At 40.2% G+C, this 20,889-nt stretch overlaps 2 non-coding genes across 2 annotated transcripts; both read left to right on the forward strand.

The window, feature by feature from the left end:
* The first annotated feature begins 359 nt into the window (after nt 1-359).
* LOC112718881 (small nucleolar RNA R71) lies at nt 360-466 on the forward strand. Its single transcript, XR_003161208.1, has one exon. It is a non-coding gene; the product is annotated as a small nucleolar RNA R71 (small nucleolar RNA).
* An 11,229-nt stretch (nt 467-11,695) lies between these two features.
* Nucleotides 11,696-11,803, forward strand: LOC112718602 (small nucleolar RNA R71). The gene has a single exon (XR_003160934.1). It is a non-coding gene; the product is annotated as a small nucleolar RNA R71 (small nucleolar RNA).
* Nucleotides 11,804-20,889: the final 9,086 nt, after the last annotated feature.

The raw sequence follows: 20,889 nt of genomic DNA on the forward strand, positions 1-20,889 counted from the left end.
CTTTGCCATTTAAATTCTTGCAATTATGTTCAAAAATCAAAATGCTCATGAAATCAAAACTATGTTTGCTTGACTAAATCTACCATTTAACTAAAGTTGCTTAATCTACCAATCTCCGTGGGATCGACCTCACTCTTTGTGAGTTTTATTACTTGATACGACCCGGTATACTTGCCGGTTGCACGTGAAATCTAATTTTTACGTATCAGTAGTCATTCTCAGCTACTGTTTCAATGATATCTATGGCTTCTTCAATGGTTTTCTTCTTGTTTAGAGAGCCCCCTAATGAATGATCTACGGCTTTCTTTGACTCATAGGAAAGACCTTCATAGAAAATGTAAAGTTAAACTAATTCATTGAATATATCTGGTGGGCATCTTCTTATTAAGTCCTTGAACCTCTCCCATGCCTCATAGAAAGTCTCACCATCTTGTTTCCTGAAAGTCTGCACCTAAGCTCTCAGCCTGTTGATTCTTTGAGGAGGGTAAAATCTTGCCAAAAATTTGTTCACCACATCTTCCCAATTCGTTAAGCTTTCCTTTGGGAAGTATTCAAGCCATTTGGATGCCTTGTCCCTGAGTAAAAAAGGAAACAAAAGTAGCCTATAGACATCCGGGTGGACTCCATTAGACTTCACAGTGTCACAAATTCTCAGGAAGGTGGTTAGATGTTGATTAGGGTCTTCTTGAGCACTTTCTCCAAATTAGCAATTGTTCTGAACAAGGGTGACGAGCTGGGGTTTTAGTTCAAAGTTGTTGGCATGTATGGTGGGTTTCTGGATGCTACATCCACAGTTTTCTAGATTAGGATTGATGTAGGAACCTATAACTCTCCTTTCTTGGCCAGCATGATTTGCAGGGCCTTCTCTAGCATGGTTGTGAGCTTCTTCTTCATGATTGTTTTCCAAGTTCTCTTCCATGTTGGGTTCAAAATACTCTTCCTCTTCCTTAGCACCAACAACTCCTTTCCCTCTTGCTTCCCTCCTTAGTCTCCGGATGGTCCTTTCAATTTCTGAATCAAAGGAAGTTGAAGGTCCCCTCTTCTCCCTATCATGCAACTAACAAAACACACAGCAAGACATGAAATGAAGAGATTATTCTTGTTAGAGTGATTGTTAGTGTGGGTGATGTGATTTATCAAACAGTTAGTGGGTTAGTGAGCAGAATTGTAATTAACAAAGAATGAAGGAAAAACAGAGAGGGTAAAGGGAATGAGGAAGAAACTAAACAAACTGAAGGTAATCGACTGAATCAGATAAACAAAAAAATAAAATAAAATGCTCAATCTAGTGAACTTCCAACTTAATCATTGTTGATACAAAATCAATTCCCGGCAACGGTGCCAAAAAATTGATGCATGAAAACTTGTCTCTCAACAAATTTCCCTTCGGCAAGTATACCGAATTGTCGTCAAGTAAAAACTTACAATAGAGTGAGGTCGAATCCCACAAGGATTGATTGGTCAAGCAACTTTAGTTGGAAGAATATGCTAGTTGAGCTAAACAGAATTTGATTTGGGAACTTGCAGAAATTTAAATGACGGGAAAGTAAATAGCAGAAATTAAAGTGCAGAATCTTAAATGGGGATTGGTGGTAATGAACATGGAAATGAAAGACAGAAAGTAAAGAGAATGGGTAAGATCAGAAATGGTGAATTCATTGGGCTCAGGAGATGTTGTATTCTCTGGATCAAATTTATTTTCATCTCTTCCTCAATCAAAGCATCTATTGATCTCCTTGGCAATCTTAAGTGATTGGGTTCCAATTCCTTTGCAACCCAATCTCTCTAAGCTTGAACAATTGCCCAATTCCTTGATTTAATTGCTCATGGGAAGAGTTGAAGTATGGTCATTGATTATACCACATGTATTTCCAAATCAAAGTGTTGGGAGGATTACATGTCACTATATCCGCCCAGACCAACATGAGAAAGCATTTCTAGCATGATCTCCTCATCCCTTTTCCAAGACTCAGAGGATATCCAATTATGGAGAGTTTCTTTTCCAAGACAACTAACCAATTGAATTAAGATCGAAAGCTTTCTAGTAAATCAAAAGAGAAGAAAGAAGAAGAGGAATGAAAACTATAATTGATCCATCAAATTACAACAGAGCTCCCTAACCCAATGAAAAGGGTTTAGTTGTTCATAGCTCTAGAAAATAAAAATGGTAGAAAGGAATCCATGCTAAAAGTGCAGAAAAGTAAATATACAGAGGTTAGTTCTCCAAGGTGCCAAAAGCTCTTTTATAGTTCAAAACTACTCCTATATATACTACTTCTATTGATCTTCTAGTGAGTTCTTCAAGTCTTGGATGTGGGCCTTAGATCTTGAGTTGAAGCAGTTACAATCTTTAGTGTGCTCAGCTTGCAGAGAAGTGTGCATTAGGCATGGGCGTTATTGAAGTTAATGTTAAGTGACATTGTAGGTTCGAGAACGTTAGTGGCAATCACCTTTTCCACTAACGTTTCACCCTCATATATCCCACGTTAACTCCAACGTTAGTGGCACTAACGTGACCACTAACATTGCCTTCTAAATCCTTGCTAGCAGTATTGGGACTCACTTTTCCCAATAATGTTGGCTTATCCCTCTTTCGCAAGCGTTATTGGGACTCACTTTTTCCAATAACGTTGGCTTAGCCCTTTGTCCCTACGTTAGAGTTCACGTTAGTGTAACTAACATGGCTCTTAACGTGGGTATGCCTCACCTTCGAGAGCGTTAGTGACACTTACCTTTGTCACTAACGCTCTAAGTGACCCTATTCTCCACGTTAGAGCTCACGTTAAGTAAGTTAACGTGACCACTAACGTAGTAGAGAATGCAACCTTCCAATGTTAGTGACAAAGGCGAGTGTCACTAATGTTGGCTCATCAATTTCAACTCCACGTTAACTTTCACGTTAGTGGTCTTAACATGACCACTAACGTGGGCAATGCTAGATGATCCAACGTTAGTGACAAAGGTGAGTGTCACTAACGTTGGCATTGTTCTTCTCTTCCACGTTAGAGTTCACGTTAACTAAGTTAACATGACTCTGAACCTAACGTTGGAGCTTTCTTTTATCTCCACGTTAACTACCACGTTAACTAAGTTAACGTGGCAATTAACGTGGACTTATTATAGCTTCGCAGGCATTATTGGTGATCACTTTTCTCATTAATGTTGCAAGCTATTTACCATTCCACGTTAGTGGTCACGTTAACTAGATTAACGTGAGTACTAACGTGGTTCTTCCTTGCTTCCTTTGTCCTGAAATCAAGCAAATAAGGCGTATCAAAGCTCTAGCCAAAGTCATGAGATTATGCATCATCAATTTATCATTCAATTCTAGCAAAATCCTTATGAAATCATGTGAAATTCACAATAGTTGCTTGAATCATGGAGTAAGTGTATTTTCATCCAAAACATGCCTACTCACTAAGAAAATGCATGAAACTACCTTAAAACAGTAAAGAAAAGGTCAGTAAAACTGGCCTAGATGCCCTGGCATCAGCTAACTATTCATACCGAAATTTACATAAGCTTTAAATACTAACGTTAAACAGAGAAAATAGAATAAAGTAAAGAAGCGCAGAAAAAATAATAAACAGAGCAGAATACAGAGACGAAGAGATAAGAGTAATATAATAAAGAACAGAAGACCTATTAAGAGGTCATTTGTTGCATTAAGGCAACCCCAAAGATATCTATGTGTTCATCTGCTGCATTGTGGGAGTCAGATAGATGGTGGTGCGATCACTGAGAACGCTTTTCTGCAGTACAGACCGATATTTTATTTCTGTAAGGCAGAAGGGTTATTTCCTGCTACAGAAGTACCGTGACCACTTGTTCCATTTCTGTAGTGGCAGAGGGGTTATTTCATGTATACAGAAGGTGTGTCGGTATACATCCCTACAATGGCAGATGTGTTATTTCCTGCGTGCAGTGGACCCTGTGGTGGCAGAGGGGTTATTTCCTGTACACAAGGGTATAGCCAACTGGAAAGCCATATCCGTCTAGTAATGCTGGGTTACACCGGGAGCGGTAGAAACCGACAGATGAGCTCATTACCTGCACTAGGACTAGACATGCATCATTCTTGTTTGCGCATTATCCTCTGTTGTATTCCTTTTTATGTGTGTGATTTACTTCTTTATGTTTGTCTGCTTGTATGCTGTATCTGTGTTTTATTTTCTTGTATTCTTTTGTTCGTGTTCTATTTTCTGTTTTCTCTCTTTTCTCTACTTATTTATCTTTAACTTCGGTTTACTATTTCACTATATTATATTATTCATCTGCTAATTGAACTGAACAAATGAATGTAACTAACAACCCCGACCTACTAAGGACTTCCCAGTTCCTACCCCTTCTCTCCCTTCCTCCCCTTTAGATGGAGACGGGCGTGATATTCTATGAGTTTGAGGACCCCTATGTCTACGAGGATTCGGTACATCACAGTTACTACATTATGGGATTGGAGCCTCGTATTAGATGATATGCGTTACCTAATTGATCTTTTCAACATCCTCTGCCTAGCCCACATTTTGACCCTAATGCTCTATATGACTTTCCCTTATCCTGGAGTTAAATTCTGACGCACCAGGACATCCTTTTCCTGATGATCCCAAACACCCCGTACCAGCTCAACCCTTGAATAAGGTGGAACCTGAGCCTATCATTCCTGATGACCCCGAGTTAGCTGGTGACTACGTACCTATGATACCACCAGAGTGGGACTTTCCCCCTGAGCTGATCCCTGATTTTCCACAGCTTGATGAGCCGGCACTATCAGATGGTGGAGTAGCCCCTATATACGCGAACGGACCTGTGCTCACTAATGGCTTTGTACATAGTGATAGCAGTACTTCTGGTGGATCTGAGGGTATAGTTGTAGCTGCAGACGATGATGAGGAGGAGGATCCTGAGATAGAGATAGAGCAAGATGAGGAGATGGATGAGCCTCACGGCGATTCTCTGAATGGCCACGTGTAGATATAATTTAATAGTAGAAGGGGCATTCTTTTGACGACACTCTAGTCTGACATAATCTATTAGTTGGTCTCTCACTTGTGTTAGTACACTTGAGAGCTAGGAGCTATATAGTGGTTAGGCTAGCCTGGGCACCAGTTTAGCGGCTTTTTGTATGGGCCAGGCCCTGGGAGTGCGTGTATATATTAGCTATGTAGGATGACGAGGATGTAAACTGACTTGATCTTGTGTAAACACTACATGTTTTGCTATAATGTACATGATGTATACTATCAGTTGTATTTCTATGTTTCTTTATGCTGCTTTTCTATTACTCTCAATGTATGCTTGTTTATTTTTTCCCTTCATCGCAATGAATAAAAAAAAAGTTACTCGTAAAATTGGCATCGTTCAAACAAGAAACAGGCTGATATATTAAATGATAGTTAATAATTAGGAAGGATAAGTTAGTAACACGTAGCTTCTTGTATGACCATGGCATACTGGGAGTTGGGTCGTTACATGACGAAAAGACAAGGGACCATATCTATGAAGAAGAAAAGGTCAACCACAAGCAATCCAACCCTTGCTGCCTCTTCAAGCAAAGCAAATCAAGCAAATAACAAAAGAAAGCTTGTTGGGAAAAGGCCAAAACAAGGGATATCAACTTGCTCTTTTCTCCCCTTGAGGTCATTCCTCTTAACAAACTGGAAGAAGAGGAAAAAAGTTGAGAATAACATGTCAAGCTAATGACATTAAAAGAGCGCTTGTTGGGAGGCAACCCAACCGTAGGTAACATTTCTTTTCTTTGCTTAGTTTTTTTCAAATAAGTTGGCATATGATTGCATTCTTAGTTTGGTGTTGCTATGTGGAGCACGAAATTGTGATCAATACTTTTCACAACTCAAATAATCCCCGGTGATGAGTCCAAAAACTTGGTGCTCAATACCATGGCATAAACACAATTTCGCACAACTAACCAGCAAGTGTACTGGGTCGTCCAAGTAATAAACCTTATGCGAGTAAGGGTCGATCCCACAGAGATTGTTGGTATGAAGCAAGCCATGGTCACCTTGTAAATCTTAGTTAGGCAAACTCAAATAGTTATGAATGATGAGTAAAACATAAAGATAAAGATAGAGATACTTATGTAATTCATTGGTAGGAATTTCAGATAAGCGCATGAAGATGCTTTGTCCCTTTCGTCTCTCTACTTTCCTACTGTCTTCATCCAATCCTTCTTACTCCTTTCCATGGCAAGCTATATGCAAGGGTTTCACCATTGTCAATGGCTACCTCCCATCCTCTCAGTGAAAATGTTCAACGCACCCTGTCACGGCACGGCTATTCATCTGTCGATTCTCAATCAGGTTGGAATAGAATCCAGTGATTCTTTTGCGTCTGTCACTAACGCCCAGCCTTCAGGAGTTTGAAGCTCGTCACAGTCATTCAATCATTGAATCCTACTCAGAATACCACAGACAAGGTTTAGAACTTACGGATTCTCTTGAATGCCGCCATCAATTCTAACTTATACCACGAAGATTCCGATTAAAGAATCCAAGAGATATCCACCCAATCTAAGGTAGAACGGAGGTGGTTGTCAGGCACACGTTCATAGGTGAGAATGATGATGAGTGTCATGGATCATCACATTCATCAAGTTGAAGAACAAGTGATATATCTTAGAACAAGAACAAGCAGAATTGAATAGAAGAACAACAGTAATTGCATTAATACTCAAGGTATAGCAGAGCTCCACACCTTAATCTATGGTGTGTAGAAACTCCACCGTTCAAAATACATAAGAACAAGGTCTAGGCACGGCTGAATGGCCAGCCTCCCAATGATCTAAGATAGCATAAGAATAAAGATAGCTACCAAGATAGATCTAAGAACTAGACGTCCAAAGATGAAAATACAATAGTAAAAGGTCCTATATATATAGAACTAGTAGCCTAGGGTTTACAAAGATGAGTAAATTACATAAAAATCCACTTCCGGGCCCACTTGGTGTGTGCTTGGGCTGAGCATTGAAGCATTTTTGTGTAGAGACTCTTCTTGGAGTTAAACTCCAGCTTTGGTGCTAGTTTGGGCGTTTAACTCCCATTCTTGTGCCAGTTCCGGCGTTTAACGCTGGGAATTATGATGGTGACTTTGAATGCCGGTTTGGGCTATCAAATCTTGGGCAAAGTATGGACTATCATGTATTGCTGGAAGGCCCATGATGTCTACTTTCCAACGCCGTTGAGAGCGCGCCAATTGGGCTTCTATAGCTCCAGAAAATCCACTTCGAGTGCAGGGAGGTCAGAATCCAACAGCATCTGCAGTCCTTTTTAGTCTCTGAATCAGATTTTTGCTCAGGTCCCTCAATTTCAGCCAGAAAATACCTGAAATCACAGAAAAACACACAAACTCATAGTAAAGTCCAGAAAAGTGAATTTTAACTAAAAACTAATAAAAATATACTAAAAACTAACTAGATCATACTAAAAACATACTAAAAACAATGCCAAAAAGCGTACAAATTATCCGCTCATCACAACACCAAACTTAAATTGTTGCTTGTCCCCAAGCAACTGAAAATCAAATAAGATAAAAAGAAGAGAATATACAATGAATTCCAAAAACATCTATGAAGATCAGTATTAATTAGATGAGCGGGGCTTTTAGCTTTTTGCCTCTGAATAGTTTTGGCATCTCACTCTATCCTTTGAAATTCAGAATGATTGGCTTCTTTAGGAACTCAGAATCCAGATAGTGTCATTGATTCTCCTAGTTAAGTATGATGATTCTTGAACATAGCTACTTATTGAGTCTTGGCCGTGGCCCAAAGCACTCTGTCTTCCAGTATTACCACCGGATACATACATGCCACAGACACATAATTGGGTGAACCTTTTCAGATTATGACTCAGCTTTGCTAGAGTCCCCAATTAGAGGTGTCTAGGGTTCTTAAGCACACTCTTTTTGTCTTGGATCACAACTTTATTTCTTTCTTTTTCTTTTTCTTTTTCTCTTTTTTTTTCGCTTTCTTTTCTCCCTCTTTTTTTTTCGTTTTTCTCCTTTTTTTTGTATTCACTGCTTTTTCTTGCTTCAAGAATCATTTTTATGATTTTTCATATCCTCAGTAACATGTCTCCTTTTTCATCATTCTTTCAAGAGCCAACATTCATGAACCACAAATTCAAAAGACATATGCACTGTTTAAGCACACATTCAGAAAACAAAAGTATTGCCACCACATCAAAATAATTAAACTGTTATAAAATTCAAAATTCATGCAATTCTTCTCTTTTTCAATTAAGGATATTTTTCATTCAATAAAGGTGATGGATTCATAGGACATTCATAACTTTAAGGCATAGACACTAAGACACTAATGATCACAAGACACAAACATAGCTAAACATAAGCATAATTTTTGAAAAACAGAAAAATAAAGAACAAGGAAATTAAAGAACGGGTCCACCTTAGTGATGGCGACTTGTTCTTCCTCTTGAAGATCCTATGGAGTGCTTGAGCTCCTCAATGTCTCTTCCTTGTCTTTGTTGCTCCTCTCTCATGATTCTTTGATCTTCTCTAATTTCATGGAGGAGAATGGAATGCTCTTGGTACTCCACCCTTAGTTGTCCCATGTTGGAACTCAATTCTCCTAGGGAAGTGTTTAGTTGCTCCCAATAGTTTTGTGGAGGAAAGTGCATCCCTTGAGGCATCTCAGGGATTTGATGATGAGAGGGGTCTCTTGTTTGCACCATCTTCTTCTTAGTGATGGGCTTGTCCTCATCAATTGGGATATCTCTCTCTATGTCAACTCCAACTAAATAACAGAAGTGACAAATGAGATGAGGAAAGGCTAACCTTGCCAAGGTAGAGGACTTGTCCGCCACCTTATAAAGTTCTTGGGATATCACCTCATGAACTTCTATTTCTTCTCCAATCATGATGCTATGGATCATGATGGCCCGGTCTAGAGTAACTTCGGACCAGTTGCTAGTGGGAACGATTGAGTGTTGGATAAACTCCAACCATCCCCTAGCCACGGGCTTGAGGTCATGCCTTCTCAATTGAACTAGCTTTCCTCTTGAATCTCTCTTCCATTGGGCGCCCTCTTCACAGATGTCTATGAGGACTTGGTCCAACCTTTGATCAAAGTTGACCCTTCTAGTGTAAGGATGTTCATCTCCTTGCATCATGGGCAAGTTGAATGCCAACCTTACATTTTCCGGACTAAAATCCAAGTATTTCCCCCGAACCATAGTAAGCCAATTCTTTGGGTTCGGGTTCACACTTTGATCATGGTTCTTGGTGATCCATGCATTGGCATAGAACTCTTGAACCATTAAGATTTCGACTTGTTGAATGGGGTTGGTAAGAACTTTCCAACCTCTTCTTCGAATCTCATGTCGGATCTCCGAATATTCACTCTTTTTGAGTTTGAAAGGGACCTCGGGGATCACTTTCTTCAATGCCACAACTTCATAGAAGTGGTCTTGATGCACCCTTGAGATGAATCTCTCCATCTCCCATGACTCGGAGGTGAAAGCGTTTGCCATCCCTTCCTCTTTCTAGAGGTTTCTCCGGCCTTGGATGCCATAAATGGTTATGGAAAAACAAAAAGCAATGCTTTTACCACACCAAAGGGGGAGAAGTAGTGTTTAGGTTGTGTAAAAATGAAGGAGTGAAGATGGGTTATATAGGAGGGAAGAGAGGGGTAGTGTTCGGTTATGGGAGGGTGGATTTGGGAGGGAAAGTGGTTTGAATTTGAATGGTGAGGTAGGTGGGGTTTTATGAAGGATGGATGTGAGTGGTGAAGAGAAAGATGGGATTTGATAGGTGAGGGGTTTTTGGGGAAGAGGTGTTGAGGTGATTGGTGAATGGGTGAAGAAGAGAGAGAGTGGTGGGGTAGGTGGGGATCCTGTGGGGTCCACAGATCCTGAGGTGTCAAGGAAAAGTCATCCCTGCACCAAGTGTCGAGCAAAATTTCTCTTTGTTCCAATTCTGGCGTTAAACGCCGGGCTGGTACCCATTTCTGGCGTTTAACGCCAAGTTCTTGCCCTTTACTGGCGTTTAACGCCAGTCTGGTGCCCCTTACTGGCATTTAAACGCCAGCAAGATCTTCCTCCAGGGTGTGCTATTTTTCTTTCTGTTTTTCTTTCTGTTTTTGCTTTTTCAATTGATTTTGTGACTTCTCATGATCATCAACCTACAGAAAACATAAAATAACAAAGGATAATAAATAATATATAACATTGGGTTGCCTCCTAACAAGCGCTTCTTTAATGTCAGTAGCTTGACAGAGGGCTCTCATGGAGCCTCACAGATGCTCAGAGCAATGTTGGAAGGGTCTGCCAAGGATGATGGATTCATCCATGCACTTCCCAGTCTCTAGGACTATGAAATCAGCAGGGATATAGTGGTCTTCAACTTTTACCAGAACATCCTCTACAAGTCTATAAGCTTGTTTTCTCGAGTTGTCTGCCATCTCTAGTGAGATTTTTGCAGCTTGCACCTCAAAGATCCCTAGCTTCTCCATTACAGAGAGAGGCATGAGGTTTACACTTGACCCTAGGTCAAACAAGGCCTTCTTAAAGGTCATGGTGCCTATGGTCCAAGGTATTGAAAACTTCCCAGGATCCTGTCTCTTTTGAGGCAGTTTCTGTCTAGACAAGTCATCCAATTCTTTGGTGAGCAAAGGGGGTTCATCCTCCCAAGTCTCATTACCAAATAACTTGTCATTTAGCTTCATGATTGCTCCAAGGTATTTAGCAACTTGCTTTTCAGTGACATACTCATCCTCTTCAGAGGAAGAATACTCATCAGAGCTCATGAATGGCAGAAGTAAGTCTAATGGAATCTCTATGGTCTCATTTTGGGCCTCAGATTCCCATGGTTCCTCATTGGGGAACTCATTGGAGGCCAGTGGACGTCCATGGAGGTCTTCCTCAGTGGCGTTCACTACCTCTTCCTCCTCTCCAAATTCGGCCATGTTGATGGCTTTGCACTCTCCTTTTAGATTTTCTTCAGTATTGCTTGGAATAGTACTAGGAGGGAGTTCAGTAATTTTCTTGCTCAGCTGACCCACTTGTCCCTCCATGTTTCTAATGGAGGACCTTGTTTCAGCCATGAAACTTTGAGTGGTTTTAATTAGATCAAAGACCATGGTTGCTAAGTCAGAGTTGTTCTACTTAGAACTCTCTGTCTGTTGCTGAGAAGATGATGGAAAAGGCTTGCTATTGCTAAACATGTTACTTCCACCATTATTGTTGTTGAAACTTTGTTGAGGTCTCTGTTGATCCTTCCATGAGAGATTCGGATGATTTCTCCATGAAGGATTATAGGTGTTTCCATAGGGTTCTCCCATGTAATTCACCTCTTCCGTTGAAGGGTTCTCAGGATCATAAGCTTCTTCTTCAGATGAAGCTTCCTTAGTACTACCTGGTGCATTTTGCATTCCAGATAGACTTTGAGAAATCATATTGACTTGCTGAGTCAATATTTTGTTCTGAGCCAATATGGCATTCAGAGTGTCAATCTCAAGAACTCCTTTCTTCTGATTTGTCCCATTGTTCACAGGATTCCTTTCAGAAGTGTACATGAATTGGTTATTTGCAACCATTTCAATTAGTTCTTGAGCTTCTGTAGGCGTCTTCTTCAGATGAAGAGATCCTCCAGCAGAGCTATCCAAAGACATCTTGGATAGTTCAGAGAGACCATCATAGAAAATACCTATGATGCTCCATTCAGAAAGCATATCAGAGGGACACTTTCTGATTAATTGTTTGTATCTTTCCCAAGCTTCATAGAGGGATTCTCCTTCCTTCTGTCTGAAGGTTTGGACTTCCACTCTAAGCTTACTCAATTTCTGAGGTGGAAAAAACTTTGCCAAGAAGGCATTGACTAGCTTTTCCCAGGAGTTCAGGCTTTCTTTAGGTTGTGAGTCCAACCATATTCTAGCTCTGTCTCTTACAGCAAAAGTGAATAGCATAAGTCTGTAGACCTCAGGGTCATCCCCATTAGTCTTGACAGTGTCACAGATTTACAAGAATTCAGCTAAAAACTGATGAGGATCTTCCAATGGAAGTCCATGGAACTTGCAATTCTATTGCATTAGAGAAACTAATTGAGGCTTAAGCTCAAAGTTGTTTGCTCCAATGGCAGGGATAGAGATGCTTCTCCCATAGAAGTCGGGAGTAGGTGCAGTAAAGTCACCCAGCACCTTCCTTGCATTGTTGGCATTGTTGTTGTTTTCGGCTGCCATGGATTCTTCTTCTTTGAAGATTTCTGTTAGATCCTCTACAGAGAGTTGTGCCTTAGCTTTTCTTAGCTTTCGCTTCAAGGTTCTTTCAGGTTCAGGGTGATGTGTGGAAAACGATCCAACACAAAACTCACCGGCAAGTGTACCGGGTCGCATCAAGTAATAATAACTCACATGAGTGAGGTCGATCCCACAGGGATTGAAGGATTGAGCAATTTTAGTTTAGTGGGTGATTTAGTCAAGCGAATCAAGTGTTGGTTGAGTGATTTGTGTTTAACAAGAAATAAATGACAGTAAATGTAAAGGGGGAAGGGAGAAGTGTAGTAAATTAAAGAACAGAATTGTAAATTTGCAGAATCTTAAAGAGCAAGAAAGTAAATGACTGAAACTTAAAGTGCAAGAAACTTAAATTGCAGTAACTTAAATGGTAAGAAAGATAAATGGCTTGAATATAAAAGGGAATTGAGGACTGGGATTGCAATACATAAACAAAGAAGAGTTGAATTGACACAATTAACAGAACAGGAATTGAATTAGAAGCAATGAAAGCTTAAACAGAAATTAAAGTAAAGTGCAGCAAGGTTCACAGAAGAACCTAAGTGAATTTTGATCTCAGGACTCAAGGGCTTAGGTAGCAGAGCCTAAAACCCAATTTCCTTCCCAGATCTGAATTATCTAAGAAATTGACAGAAAATTAAAGAAGAAGCAATAGAAGAACAGAAATAAAATTGAATTATGCAGAAAACAAATTGAAAAGAGTTTGGATGGGAATTGAGACAGAATTTCCTCAATTTCACACACCCAATACTCAGAAACAGAAGAGTAGAATTGCCCAAGTAAGAATGAGGAAGGAGATCAGTCAATTCTCCCTTGATCCTCTTAGCTCTCGGTCAAGTCTCTCAAGAACAATTGCAAAAGCTCAAAAGAAAGGTGAAAGTAAAATTCAAAAGTAAAGGTAAAAATCAAAGTGGTAAAAGGTCCTAATTACATCAAACTAGCTTCTATTTATACACTTTCTATTCTTGGATTTTGGGATTTGGATGGGCTTTTGATTTGGTGAAGAAATGAATTCAAATGGATTTTTAATTTGAATTTTTGGCCCATTAAAGGTCACTCCCAGGAGGCTGCCCTGCCCTTGTGGAGGGTAGGGCAGAAAATTGGTGCATGGTGGTGCGTCCGTGGTGCAGCCTTGTGCAAGTTTGGTGCGCCCTGATGCGTGGAACGCTGCCCTGCCCGCGCCAAGGGCAGGGCAGGAAAAGTTGGTGCGCCAGATTTGTCTTGGTGCTGCCAGAACGTGCTTGGTGCTGCCAGAATCCAAAGTTGGTGCGCCAGAATTGAGCTTGGTGCATAGGATGCTGCCCTGCCCTCGCGGAGGGCAGGGCAGAAAAAATTGGTGCTGCCAGAAGAGGATCGTGGTGCGCGCTGGTGCTGCCAGGGAAGGATTTGGTGCGCCAGATTTGTGTGTGGTGCGCCAAGATCGTGCGCCAATCCAAATGCTGCCCTGCCCGCGCCAAGGGCAGGGCAGAGTTCTCTCTTCCACGTCCCGTGTTCGAAACACGGCTGGGGCACAAATTCAATTAATTTCCTTGGCTTCTTGGCACGGCAATCAACCTTAGTTCTTGGCTTCCTCATGGTTCCTTGTTCGAGTCTTGTGGCATGCATGGGTGACATTTTTCCCTTGAATTTCTTCCTTGGAGAGCCTGATTCTGCCCTCCACAAGGGCAGGGCAAGGTTCTCTTCCTCTTGGTCTCAAGGCACATTTTGTGCTCTGCCCTTGTAGTGGGCAGGGCAGAGTTGCCTTCTCTTCTTGGTTCTCTTATGTTGCCCTCCTAGAGGGCAGTGTGCCCTTATGGAGGGCAATGTTGCCTCCCCCCTTGCATGCGGCACGCTTCATATTGCTTCGGCCACGCTTTCCCTTCCTTAGGCTACACTTCTTAGGCCACGCTTTTCTTTTCTTTTCTTTTCTTCACCTATAATAAACCAAAACAACCACTCCAAGTATCACTAAATTCAAGAGGCTTATAAATCAATTAAAATTCACTTAAAATTAGCTTAAACCTCATGGATTAACATTAATTTCATGGTGGTTGCTTGATTTAAAGAAGTTATGCATTTTCACTCCAAATCACTTACTTAGGATACAAGAAAGTGCATAAATGCTAACAAAACAAGTGAAATTAGCTTGAAAAATGGGTATATGATGACTTGTCATCACAACACCAAACTTAAATCTTGCTTGTCCCCAAGCAAGCCTCAAAACTAAGAGTAAATGCGATGAATAAGAAAAGGATACTTATCCTTATTATGCAGATAGCAGAACTTGATCTATGGGGCATTTATGCAGACAATGACAACTCAAGTTATTGTTCTTGTTACATAATATACATTTTGCATCAAAGGTTTGCTAAACTTGCTGTGATAAGACTCACTTTTTACTCACTCCCTTGCTAACTTTTCTTGGCTTACAAAGCTTAACATGCTTATTATTCTTTTATAGGTTGGGTGTCAAATGCTGCAGCATAGCCTTTGGCTTTATTTTCTTTCCTTTTTGCTCAACATCTCTCCACCACAGACACTTGGCTCATTAATTCTTCCTAGGACCATTGATGCCCAGCATCTCTTTGGATAACTAAATGTTCTGTATCTAAGTTGCTCTTTATTGTGGATTTTCAATTGGCCATCCCAAATCAGTTGATCTAAGTGACCGGGTTTCAAAATACCCCTTAGAATTTACTCATCCAAGCAGATCTTAGTACAAGAACACCACAGGCATATGTCCTAAGATTCAAGCTATTGGTATCCAACCTTTATTCTTTGTTTTTCTTGCCATTTTGGCTTTTTCTTTCCCTTTTCTTTCTGTTTTTGCTACCAAGGGCTTTTTCATTATTGATAAGAGTCTTTATAACAGCAATCTAACTCACAATTGGATGAGAATGATATTATGCAACAATTATTTCATGAGTCATGCATTTAATCAAACACATATACCACCACCAACTTCCATTCATACTTATGCAACATTGGATATTTTACTTTTCAATTCAAACCAAACTCTTTTATTTAAGCATATGGGAAACAAAACAATATTTAAACTAAGTGATGGATGACAAACATTATGCAGACTTATCATTTTTCTAGCAAACAATTTCACTTGCAACTAGATAAACACTTTAGCAAGACAACCAATGGTTCCCATGTTCGAAACAATACACAGCAGCAAGGATTAAGTTCAGATACAACCTTTGAAGTTGCAGCCCTTTGATTCTTCCTTCTGTTGTGTTCTCTTTGAGTTAAAATGCATAGTGTCTTCAATTGTTGACTCATGTCCTGCATAATCCTCAAAGTTGCTTGCTTCTCAAGCCCTTAATTATATGGTTAGTGTGTATAAACTGAGTGTGGCTCCATGATTGATTTTTGGTGTAGGGACACCAAACTTAATTGTTTGCCACTACCTCAGATGTGACAAGTTAACCATATTTGAAACCATGTATCCTTGCTAAAGGTTAATGAGATAAAAGCTAGAAAACAATTCAACAGTTGAATAATGTGTTTGATTGCTTGGAGCTAGAATCATGCAAGAGGTGAGAATGTATTAAATGATATTTTTTGGTGGAACACCAAACTTAGAAGTTTTCATTCTCCCTCAAATTGTTTTGGTTTGCAACACCAAACTTAGCTCCTTGCAATGCACAACAATTACTCAACATTTTTATTAAAAAAGCTATGAAAAGAAACTACCTCAGGTTGGGTTGCCTCCCAACAAGCGCTCTTTTATTGTCACTAGCTTGACATCTTCATTTTTGCTTTAAGGGGGATCTAGGTTCTGAACCTCCTTTTCTTTGTTCCATTGCCCCCCTAGATACAGTTTTGCTCTATGACCATTTGCTGTAAACTGACTCTTTGTTGCTTCATCTAGCAATTCAATACTCCCATAAGGAAAAACCTTAGTCACCAAATATGGACCAGTCCATTTAGACTTAAGTTTGCCAAGGAATATCTTGAGCCGTGAGTTATACAGGAGAACTTGTTGTCCAGGTTTGAATTCTTTCTTCAAAATCTTCCTGTCATGCCATCTTTTAGCTTTCTCTTTGTATATCTTGGTATTTTCATAGGCTTCTAGCCTAAACTCATCTAGCTCATTCAGCTGCAACAATCTTTTCTCTCCTGCTGCTTCAGAATCCAAATTTAGAAGTTTAGTGGCCCAAAAGGCTTTGTGCTCAAGCTCTACAGGGAGATGACAAGATTTGCCATATAACAGTTGAAATGGGGACTTCCCAATAGGAGTTTTGAAAGCTGTTCGGTATGCCCAAAGTGCATCTTCCAACTTCCTAGCCCAATCCTTTCTTGTGCTACCAACTGTTTTTTCTAGGATCTTCTTTAGTTCCCTGTTTGCTAATTCTGCTTGCCCATTAGTTTGGGGATGATATGGTGTGGCTACCTTATGAATAACTCCATATTTGTGGAGAAGTTTCTCCATTTGTCTATTGCAAAAATGACCACCACCATCACTGATGAGACCCTTGGGTACTCCATATCTAGTAAAGATGTGCTTCTTTAGGAATTGAAGAACAATTTGTGCATCACAGGTAGTTGTGGCTATGGCTTCCACCCATTTTGAAACATACTCTACTGCTACCAAGATATATCTGAATGAATAAGAAGGGGGAAAGGGTCCCATGAAATCAATGCCCCATAGATCAAATAATTCTACTTCCAAAATGAAGTTCTGTGGCATCTCGTTCCTTCTTGTTAGTCCTCCTGCTCTTTGGCATTCATTACATTGGTGGACAAACTCCCTGGCATCTTTGAAGATGGTTGGCCAATAGAAACCACTTTGTAGTACCTTTGCTGCTGTTCTTTCTGGACCAAAGTGTCCACCATAAGCTGAGCCATGGCAATGCCATAATATATCTTTTGTTTCACTTTCAGGAATACATCTCCTGATTATTCCATCAGAGCACCTTCTGAACAGATAGGGTTCATCCCACAAGAACTTCTTTGCTTCATTGATTAGTTTCCTCACTTGTTGCTTAGTGAATTCTTGAGGTATCTTTCTCCCTACTTTGTAGTTTGCCATATCAGCGAACCATGGTGTTTGTTGGATCAGCATAAGATGTTCATCTGGGAAACTTTCATTCACAGGTAATGAAGCCTTTTGAATTGTTTCTGGTGGTAGTCTTGACAAATGATCAGCAACTAGATTTTCAGTGCCTTTCCTGTCCCTTACCTCAATGTCAAATTCTTGTAAGAGTAGAATCCACCTGATAAGTCTTGGTTTAGCATCCTGTTTTGACATCAAATACTTGAGAGCAGCATGATCAGTATAAACCACAATTTTAGATCCTATCAAGTACGATCTAAACTTATCAAATGCATAGACTACAGCTAACAATTCCTTCTCTGTTGTAGTGTAATTTTTTTGAGCTTCATTCAATACTTTACTTGCATAATATATGACATGATGCAAGTTTCCCTTCTTCTGTCCAAGTACAGCACCAATTGCAATTTCACTTGCATCACACATGAGTTCAAATGGTAAGTTCCAATCCGGGGCTGTGATAATTGGTGCTGTTGTGAGTTTATGTTTTAAAGTTTCAAAAGCATGCTGGCAATTTTTATCAAAAACAAACGGTTGATCAATCATTAAAAGGTTACTCAAAGGTTTGGCTATTTTAGAAAAATCTTTGATAAACCTTCTATAAAATCCTGCATGCCCCAAGAAACTTCTAACAGATTTTACATTAGTTGGTGGAGGGAGTTTTTCTATTATTTCCACTTTTGCTTTGTCAACCTCTATTCCTCTTCTTGAAATTTTATGACCAAGAACAATCCCCTCAGGTACCATGAAATGGCACTTCTCCCAGTTCAAAACCAAATTAGTTTCTTGGCACCGTTTCAAGACAAGAGTTAGATGGTTTAAGCAAGTATTGAAATTATCACCAAAAACAAAGAAGTCATCCATGAAAACCTCTAAAAATTTTTCAACCATATTTGAGAAAATGGAAAGCATACACCTTTGAAAAGTGGCTGGGGCATTGCATAATCCGAATGGCATTCTTCTATAGGCAAAAACTCCAACTGGGCATGTGAATGAAGTCTTTTCTTGGTCTTTTGGATCCACCACTATCTGATTATACCCAGAATAACCATCCAGGAAGCAATAATAAGCATGGCCAGCCAACCTTTCAAGCATTTGATCAATGAAGGGGAGTGGGAAGTGATCTTTGCGTGTGGCATCATTCAACCTTCTATAGTCAATACACATTCTCCACCCTGTCACCATTCTGGTGGGAATGAGTTCACTCTTCTCATTAACAATGACTGTCATCCCACCTTTCTTTGGTACTACTTGGACTGGGCTTATCCATGAGCTATCAGAAATAGGATATATGATTCCTGCATTCCATAATTTCATTACTTCCTTCTGGACGACTTCCTTCATTGCAGGGTTGAGTCTTCTCTGAGGTTGAATTACTGCTTTGGAATTGTCCTCCAAAAGAATCTTATGCATGCATACTGTAGGGCTGATGCCTTTCAGGTCATCAATGGTCCATCCTAAGGCATCCTTGTGAGCTCTGAGAACATCAAGAAGCTCTCCTTCTTCTTTCTTTGTCAAAGCTAAATTGATGATCACCGGGAGGCTTTCTGAAGTGCCATGAAATGCATATTTGAGATGAGAAGGTAATGGCTTCAATTCTTACTTTTGCACCTCTTCTTTCTTGCTTAGTTCCACTTCTTTGTTTATGAAAGCCTCAGCCACATGTTCCTCTATTGTTTCTTGATTATCTTCTTCTTGCTCATGCTGATCAATGTCTAACATTTCTTCTACCAGGCTCTCTATCATGTCCACCCTCAAATGATCTTCCTTCTCTGGGGGGTGTTGCATTGACTTAAAAACATTGATGATCATTTGCTCATTGTGTACTCTGAAAATCATTTCTCCTTTTTCCACATCAATAATGGCTCTTGTAGTTGCTAGAAATGGTCTGCCCAAGATGATTGAATTGTTGCCTTCCTCATCGGTATCTAGGATTACAAAGTCTACAGGGAAGATAAACTCTCCAACCTTTACTAGCAAATTTTCCACAATTCCATTTGGTGTCTTGATTGATCTGTCTGCCATGACTAGTGACATCCTGGTGGGTTTGAGTTCTTCTATGGCCAACTTCTTCATTATGGATAAGGGCATTAAGTTGATACTAGCTCCAAGATCACAAAGAGCTTTGTCCAAGGATAGTTTGCCTATAGTGCATGACACTACAAAACTCCCTGGATCCTTGAGTTTTGGTGGGATTCCCTTTTGGAGCACGGCACTACATTCCTCACTAAGCATCACCGTTTCCTTCTCATTCCAATCTCTTTTCTTGTTGATGAGCTCCTTTAAGAACTTGGCATACAGAGGCATTTGCTCCAAAGCCTCTGCCAAAGGTATGTTGATTTCCAACTTCTTGAAAGTCTCAAGAAATTTGTGGAAGTGCTGATCCTTTGTTTCCTTGTGAAATCTCTGTGGATAAGGTAATGGTGGTGTTGAGCTCTTCACCACTTGATGTTGTTTTGGAATTGGTTCCTCCAAGATCTTCTTTCCTTTCTTCAAATTCTGTGGATTGTTGTCTTCCTCTGTGAGTTTTTCTGGAGCATTCTTGCTTATCATGTCTTTGTTGATGGCTTCATCATTCTTTGTTGGCTCAGTGTCATTCTGCTTGGTTGCTCCTTGGTTGCCATCCACTAACACTTTTCCACTTCTTAGTTGCACGACCTTGCATTCTTCCTTTGGGTTGGGAATGGTGTCACTAAGTAGTGAACTCGATGGTTTTTCAACAGAAATCTTCTTGGAGATTTGTCCAATCTGCCTCTCTAGGTTCTTCATGGAGGCTTCTTGGTTCTTTGTTGTCAATTCTTGGTTCTTCATCAGTTTCTCCATGAGCAGCTCTAGATTGGTGATTCTCTGTGAGTCTTGTGAGATGGGTTAATTTTGGGGTGTTGATGGATGATGATAAGTGTTTTGGTTAGTTGGTTGGTTATTGGGTGGGTATTGGTTAGAATTTGGGTAGTTGTTTTGTGGTTTTCTATATGTATTTTGGTTAGTGTTTGGCTGGGGGTTATGGTTTGTGTTTTTCCAATTGTTCTGGCCTGTGTTTCTTTGCCATGGTTGTTGGTTTTGATTATGGTTGTCTCCCCATCTGAGGTTGGGATGGTTCTTCCAAGATGGATTGTAAGTATCACCATAAACTTCATTTGTTCCAGGATTTTGGTTGTGCATGTATTGGACTTGCTCTTGTTGTTGCTCTTCTTGAGTTTCTTCACTTTGCACCCAAGTGGTTGGAGGTTGGCTCGTGGCGCTCACTGCTGCAACTTGCAAACCATCAATTCTTTTGGCCATTTGCTCAAACTGTTGTTGAATTTGCTGCTGCATCATCTTGTTTTGAGCCAAAATTGAATCCACTCCTTCCAACACCATTACTCCTCTTCTCTGTGATGGTTGGCGTTGTCTTTGATGAGCAAAGAAATATTGGTTGTTGGCCACCATATCAATGAGGTTTTGAGCTTCCTCTATGGCCTTCATGAGTTGTAATGAGCCTCCGGCAGAGTCCCTCATAGAAGTTTTGTAACTTGTCCCACTCAGTGAACATCTCTGGTGGACATTTCCTCAACAAAGCCTTATATCTTTCCCATGCTTCATATAA

The sequence above is a fragment of the Arachis hypogaea genome, chromosome 10, assembly GCF_003086295.3.
Source record: "Arachis hypogaea cultivar Tifrunner chromosome 10, arahy.Tifrunner.gnm2.J5K5, whole genome shotgun sequence".
Taxonomy (NCBI): Eukaryota; Viridiplantae; Streptophyta; class Magnoliopsida; order Fabales; family Fabaceae; genus Arachis; species Arachis hypogaea.